The following is a 7,975-nucleotide window of genomic DNA, read 5'->3' as shown; positions in this document are numbered from 1 at the left end:
CCAACTTGAGATCAGGCTATCTTGGATCTGATATTGTGTATGTAATGAGGTGGGTTTAATAAATTATCTCAAAGTTAAGGAATGTTTAGGTGATCGCAGTATAATTTAGTTTTCAGCTTGAGTGTGAGGAAATTGGGACTAAAATATCAGTGTTGAACTTTTTTTATACTTTTCCAATTCAATCAAATCAAATCCAATTCAGAGTCTCAACAAGTTGAGACATTTCAGATCCAGGCTGACAAGACAGGACGGGAGACCAAAACCACCCTGTCCTGGGCCTGATCTACATGAGTCAAGCTGATTGGAGAAGGGGGAGGATCCTCCTCCAAGACTTGAGCTCATTTGCATCTTAGCCAAAAGGCCGAGATGCCGCTTTTAAAAATTGCTTCATATGAAACATATGAAGCCTCAGCGTAACCTAATGACCTCAACCAAGTGCAGGCGATCCATACTACACTTGATCTTAGCCAAAAGGCCGAGAAGCGATGCCGGATACTACACTTGATCTTAGCCAAAAGGCCGAGAAGCGATAAGAAAGAGGAATTACGAAGGTAGCTCGATAGAATTTGCCAAAGCAGACTGGTCATATAGATTACTAGGTAAGACAATAGATGAGCTTTGACAGACATTTACAAAGATAACTTGTCAAATGTCATCCCAATGAGGAGGAAAGACACTTAAGGGAGGAAGAACCTAATATGGATAACTAAGGAAGTTAAGGATGGTATTAAATTGCAAACAGAAAAATATAAGATGGCAAAGCTTAATGGTAGGCCAGAAGAATGTTATAGATTCAGAATGCAGCAAAGATGGACTAAAAAAGTAATCAGGGAGGAGAAAGGCTGAGGAGTTAAATAAATATTTTGCTTGGTGTTGATTGTGGAGGATACTACAAGCATTCCAGAAAGAATAAAATAAATACAGGGGAGGAAATATATAGAGTCACCATCACTAGCGAATTAGTTTTAAGCAAACTAATGAGCTTAAAGGCTGACAGCGACCCCTGAACAGATAGCTTACATGCCAGGATCTTAAAGCCGGTAGCTACAGAAATCATGGATGTATTAGTAGTCATTTTACAAACATCTAAGATTCTAAGATCCTTGGATTCTGGAAATGTGCCAAAGGATTAGAAAACTGCCAATTTGGCATCCTTGTTTAGAGCAGAGGGAATATTGCAGGAAACTTCACTTCAGTTGTTGGAAAAATATTAGAATGGATTTAACAAAGAACAAAGAACAATACAGCATAGGAACAGGCCCTTCGGCCCTCCAAGCCCGTGCCGCTCCCTGGTCCAAACTAGACCATTCTTTTGTATCCCTCCATTCCCACTCCGTTCATATGGCTATCTAGATAAGTCTTAAACGTTCCCAGTGTGTCTGCCTCCACCATCTTGCCTGGCAGCGCATTCCAGGCCCCCCCCACCCTCTGTGTAAAATATGTCCTTCTGATATCTGTGTTAAACCTCCCCCCCTTCACCTTGAACCTGTGACCCCTTGTGAACGTCACCACCGACCTGCGGAAAAGCTTCCCACCGTTCACCCTATCTATGCCTTTCATAATTTTATACACCTCTATTAAGTCTCCCCTCATCCTCCGTCTTTCCAGGGAGAACAACCCCAGTTTACCCAATCTCTCCTCATAACTAAGCCCCTCCATACCAGGCAACATCCTGATAAACCTCCTCTGTACTCTCTCCAAAGCCTCCACGTCCTTCTGGTAGTGTGGCGACCAGAACTGGGCGCAGTATTCCAAATGCGGCCGAACCAACGTTCTATACAACTGCAACATCAGACCCCAACTTTTATACTCTATGCCCCGTCTTATAAAGACAAGTATGCCATATGCCTTCTTCACCACCTTCTCCACCTGTGACGTCACCTTCAAAGATCTGTGGACTTGCACACCCAGGTCCCTCTGCGTATCTACACCCTTTATGGTTCTGCCATTTATCGTATAGCTCCTCCCTACATTATTTCTACCAAAATGCATCACTTCGCATTTATCAGGATTGAATTCCATCTGCCATTTCTTTGCCCAAATTTCCAGCCTATCTATATCCTTCTGTAGCCTCTGACAATGCTCCTCACTATCTGCAAGTCCTGCCAATTTTGTGTCGTCCGCAAACTTACTGATCACCCCAGTTACACCTTCTTCCAGACCGTTTATATAAATCACAAACAGCAGAGGTCCCAATACAGAGCCCTGCGGAACACCACTAGTCACAGGCCTCCAGCCGGGAAAAGACCCTTCCACTACCACCCTCTGTCTTCTGTGACCAAGCCAGTTCTCCACCCATCTAGCCACCTCCCCCTTTATCCCATGAGATCCAACCTTTTGCACCAGCCTACCAAGAGGGACTTTGTCAAACGCTTTACTAAAGTCCATATAAACGACATCCACGGCCCTTCCCTCGTCAACCATTCTGGTCAGTTCTTCAAAAAACTCCACCAGGTTAGTGAGGCATGACCTCCCTCTCACAAAACCATGCTGACTATTGTTAATGAGTTTATTCCTTTCTAAATGCGCATACATCCTATCTCTATGAATCTTTTCCAACAACTTCCCCACCACGGACGTCAAGCTCACCGACCTATAATTACCCGGGTTATCCTTCCTCCCCTTCTTAAATAACGGGACCACATTAGCTATCCTCCAATCCTCTGGGACCTCACCTGTGTCCAGTGATGAGACAAAGATTTGCGTCAGAGGCCCAGCGATTTCATCTCTCGTCTCCCTGAGCAGCCTTGGATAGATTCCATCAGGCCCTGGGAATTTGTCAGTCTTTATATTCTCTAACAAACCTAACACTTCCTCCCTTGTAATGGAGATTTTCTCCAACGGTTCAACACTCCCCTCCGAGACACTCCCAGTCAACACATCCCTCTCCTTTGTGAATACCGACGCAAAGTATTCATTTAGGATCTCCCCTACTTCTTTGGGCTCCAAGCATAATTCCCCACTTTTGTCCCTGAGAGGTCCGATTTTTTCCCTGACAAAGCTTTTGTTCCTAACGTATGAATAAAATGCCTTGGGATTCTCCTTAATCCTGTCTGCCAAGGACATTTCGTGACCCCTTTTTGCCCTTCTACTTCCCCGTTTGAGTTCTTTCCTACTTTCTTTGTACTCCTCCAGAGCTCCCTCCGTTTTTAGCTGCCTGGACCTAACATACGCCTCTCTTTTCTTTTTGACCAATTCCTCAATTTCCCTGGTTATCCACGGTTCTTGAATCCTACCCTTCCTATCCTCCTTTTTTACAGGCACATGCCTGTCCTGCAGCCCGAACAACTGTTCCTTAAAAGACTCCCACATGCCAGATGTGGATTTACCCTCAAACAGCCTCTCCCAACCAATTTCTGCCTAATCCCACTCAAGTTAGCCTTCCCCCAATCCAACACCTTACCCTTGGGACACCACTCATCCTTTTCCATCACTATCCTAAAGCTAACAGAATTGTGGTCACTATTTGCCACATGTTCCCCTACCGAAACTTTGAAGACCTGACCGGGCACATTCCCCAGTACCAGGTCCAGTATAGCCCCCTCTCTAGTCGGGCTATCTACATATTGTTCCAAAGAACCCTCCTGTATGCATTTTACAAATTCCTCCCCATTCAGAGTCCCAGCTCTCAGCGATTTCCAGTCTATACCAGGGAAATTGAAGTCTCCCACTACAACAACCCTATTTTTCCTGCACGTATCCAGTATCTCCTGACATATCCGTTCTTCCACTTCCCTCGGGCTGTTGGGGGGCCTGTAGTATACTCCCAACATAGTGACTGCGCCCTTCCTGTTTCTAAGCTCCACCCAGAGTGACTCGTTACACGACCCCTCTGAATTGTCCTCCCTCTGCACCGCTGTAATATGCTCTCCAACTAACACTGCTACTCCCCCACCTCTTTTGGCCCCTCCTCTGTCTCGCCTAAAACACTTGTACCCCAGAATATTCAGCTGCCAGTTCTGTCCCTCTTTCAACCAAGTCTCTGTCACCGCAACCACATCCAAATTCCTCGTGAGCATTAAGGCCCTAAGTTCGTCTGTCTTACCTGCTACGCTCCTTGCATTGAAGTATAAGCACGCCAGACCTCCAGGCACAGTGAGGTCATCCTCCCCCAGAGTGCTCTTATTCTTTGCCAGCCTTGTCCCAGCCCCAAGCTCGTCCCCAGCCTCTACACTTGTAGACCTAATATTTTGATCCCCACCTCCCTGCCATACTAGTTTAAACCCCCCCGAACTGCACTAGCAAAACTCCCAGCCAGGATATTCGTGCCCTTCCAACTTAGTTGTGACCCGTCCTTCTTGTACAGGTGCCATCCTCTCCTGAAAACTTCCGATTGATCTAGGAAAATGAAGCCCTCCCTCCTGGACCAGTCCTTTAGCCAAGCATTCAATTGTACTAACTCCCTATTCTTAGCCTCACTGGCACGATGCATTGGGAGCAGCCCAGAGATGGCCACCCTGGAGGCCCTACTTTTTAGTCTATTTCCCAACTCCCTGAATTGTTCTCGTAGGATCCCCCTGCTCTTCCTATCTACGTCATTTGCACCAATGTGTACAAAAACATCCGTTTCTTTATCTTCTTTATCTTAAGGAGACGATCATGGCGCATTTGGAATGTCATAACCTGATCAAGCAGCGTCAGTGGGTTTAATGAAGCGAAAATCATGTCTGACAAATTTACTGGAGTTTTTTGAGGGTGTATCAGCCAAAGTAGAGAGCGGAGAACCAGTAAATGTTGTATATTTGGATTTTCAAAAGGCATTCGATAAGGTACCACACAAAAGGCAACGGCGTTGGAGGTAATATTTTATCATGGATGGAAGATTGACTAATTAACAGGAAGCACTGATAATGCAGTCTTTCTCAGGTAGGAACGAAGCAACCATTGGAGTGCCACACGGATCAATGCTCGGACCACAGCTCTTCACAATATATATTAAATGATTTGTGGGAAGGAACAGCGAGCACTCTGGCCAAATTTGCGGATGTGGATAATATAAAGGTTAGAGAGAAGGAATGTTGAAATGAAGCTATCAATCATTCAAAGATATTGACAGGTTAAATGAGGGAGCAGAAAGCTAACAAATGGAATAATTCACTGTGGGAAAATATGGGATTGTTTACTTTGGAAAGAAAAATGAGAAGGTGGATTATTATTTAAATGGAGAGTGACTGCAGAAAGCTGCAGCACAAAGGGATTTGAGGGTCCGTGCTCATGAAACCCAGAAATGTAGCATGCAGGTCCAGATGGTAATACGAAAAGCAAATGAAATGTTGGCTTTTATTTCAAAAGGGCTGAAGTATAAAAGTAAAGAGGTATTGCTGCAACTCTACAAAGTTCTAATGAGGCCACGCTCAGAGTACTGGTGTACGGTTTGGTTAATACTGAATACTATCGTTAACTTCCTTAGCTAGCAAAGAAAATTACAATCCTTCTCATATCAAACTCCTTTCTGAAAAGGTGGGCATTCCAAAAGTTAGCATTGCTGTCTCATAGCCCTAGGGACCCAGGTTCGATTCTGGCCTGAGGTAGTAAATGCTTGTCTGGAGTTTACATTTTCTCCCTATGCCTGTGTGGGTTTCCTCTGGATGCTCCACTTTCTTCCCACAGACCAAAGATGTGCAGGATAGGTGGAATGGCCATGGTAAATGTGTGGGGATATAGGGGTGGAATACCTTTCAACTTTTTAAACCTATTTCCCAATGCACTTTAGCCAAATCAGTCCTCATTCTCTTGCAATCGCATTTAAACATAAGACACCAGTCTGAGACCCATACTTCTCACCATAATCTAAATATGAAATTAGGCCATGTTATGATGCCCTGAAAGACAATAATCACTGACTCTAAAAGATACATGTTTTTTTTTTCCAACACTCCATGTGGACCAGGAGTGTTCCCATAAGCCCGGGAGGAAACCTGGAGCCTCTTTTCCACCATCCTACTCCCAAGCACTTCAGTACTTTCCCAGACAAATCCAAATTACCTGACCACAATGGCCACCCTCCCACCCTCTGAAGTTCCAGCATCCAAATTTATGCTTGACTGTCGAGGGTCTGAGTTGTGGGCTCCTACCATTGCTATTCCACCTGACCACCCTGTCAACTGGGTCAGCTGCTGGGCAGAAATAAACATAAAGATTTAGCGAGGTTCTGTCTTTATTTATGCAGGACATTAAGCACCATTAGTGCATCCTGTGGCCAAATGGGCCACCTAAAATGGTGATTTACAGAGCACCCAGGGATAATTGGACAAGCACGGAAACAGGCAGGCTGCAGTCTCAAAAGAAAAGGACAGAGATAAAAAGGCTGCAGCTTAGACGACTGAATAGACAGAAAATAGGCCATCCCAAAGACAATAGACACTCCCTGGACAAACATACTTGTTTACCAGACAAAGGGGAGTCTTAACCTCTTATTTCGGAGGGAGGTCTGTGACCTACATGCTTCCAGCACCTACAGGCATGGCCGTTGGGTACACACCCAAAGATCGGTGTGGCAGCACCTGATTGGACCTTATCGATCAGGGTGATCAAGCCCTGATCGATTGTTTGGCAATGGCCAAAAAGGGCACGAAAACCAATGAGGTATAAAGGTGCTGTGCAACAGAAGAATCTCTCTCTCTCTCCACCAACGAACGACAACAACGGTGACCATCATCAGCACGAGGAGAACCACCACACCCAAGGAAGGAAGGAAGACCTGAGCCACAGTATCAGACCAGACCAAAAGACCAGACCACACAGACTACGGAGACCAACAGGCGGATAAAGGCCAATATTGCCTGGGTACTTGCCAGTCACGCAAATGTTCAGTCAAGGTCTAATATTGGACTCGAACTTTAGTATTCTGTAAGATAACTTATTGTTGATTGGGTGGGTGATTAATAATTGTGTAAATAAATATTATTGTCCGAACAAGAAGTCTATTCACAAGTCTTTGTCCTCCGTTTAAGGGTTAAAACAGACTTAGGATAAACTCTGTAGATTTACATTGGGATCTGGAGGGATTAGGACCGGAACATAGCCCAAAGCCTTACCCGCAGCCCAATCAACTCCCTATCCCTTGTCATTGAATACAGGAAACAGCACAGAGACAGAGAAGTGTCCCCTGTGGGAAACAAAAATCAGGCAATATATTAAGAAGAAAGGGTGGCCCCTATGGGCAGAAGTTTGTGCCAATACTGAGACGGGACCAGGATCCCTAGGGCAGAAGTATTGGGACGAACTGAGGAAAGTTCAGGGAAAATGGGCAAATGTGAGAAAGCGACTGCCATGGTGAGCTGCTTAGGACAGCTGCTGGGAACAGAAAAGGAACTAAACACAGTTCATAAGGAACTGGAGGAATCGAAGCAGGTACAAGAGGAGAAAGAGGGATTCAGGAAATTAAGAGAGGAAAAGTATGCGGAGATTAAGAAACTAAAGGAACAGCAGCAGGAGAGGATAGAACAAATAAAAGCAGAAAAAGACAGAGGTAAACGAATTAAGAAGAACAAACCAGGCAAATTTATTACATCTGGGCAATTTTCAGACCCAGTATGAGAGAGCCTACCAAGATGCCCAGCACGCTGTCTTGGCCGAAGGTGAAGTCGAGCAGGCAGTAGCACGATTGGAAGCTAAGTGCACTGATCTGCAGGTGGCAATAAAAGCGTTACATCAAGCCAAGTAAAGAACAGAGACAGGCAACCACTGACCACTCCAAATGCCAGCAAGAAATTTCACGGCTGAAATCCCGATTATCAGTTCAAAATGGATTTGTGTACCTTCAGGACAGTAGAGGAAGAGGAGAGAGAGAATGCAGATTGGGGAGAGTTAAAAAAAAATGCTAAGCTGTACGTTACGCGAACCGAGGATTGGGGTCTACCACCATCTTTCCCAGGGGAAGTCATACCCACCGTGCCCCCAGATTCACTTCCGGTACCAATGCACCCAGTGACGGGTAAGAGAGGCTCAGGGCCCAGCTGTTACATACACGACC

The 7,975-nt window shown here is 45.2% G+C and overlaps 1 pseudogene; it reads right to left on the bottom strand.

The window, feature by feature from the left end:
* Positions 1 to 377: 377 nt before the first annotated feature.
* LOC144493197 (U2 spliceosomal RNA) lies at positions 378 to 531 on the bottom strand (annotated as a pseudogene).
* Positions 532 to 7,975: the final 7,444 nt, after the last annotated feature.

Source organism: Mustelus asterias, chromosome 4, assembly GCF_964213995.1.
Source record: "Mustelus asterias chromosome 4, sMusAst1.hap1.1, whole genome shotgun sequence".
In the NCBI taxonomy this organism is placed as follows: domain Eukaryota; kingdom Metazoa; phylum Chordata; class Chondrichthyes; order Carcharhiniformes; family Triakidae; genus Mustelus; species Mustelus asterias.
The sequence above is the reverse complement of the archived record's forward strand: the minus strand, read 5'-3'. Positions and strand labels throughout refer to the sequence as shown.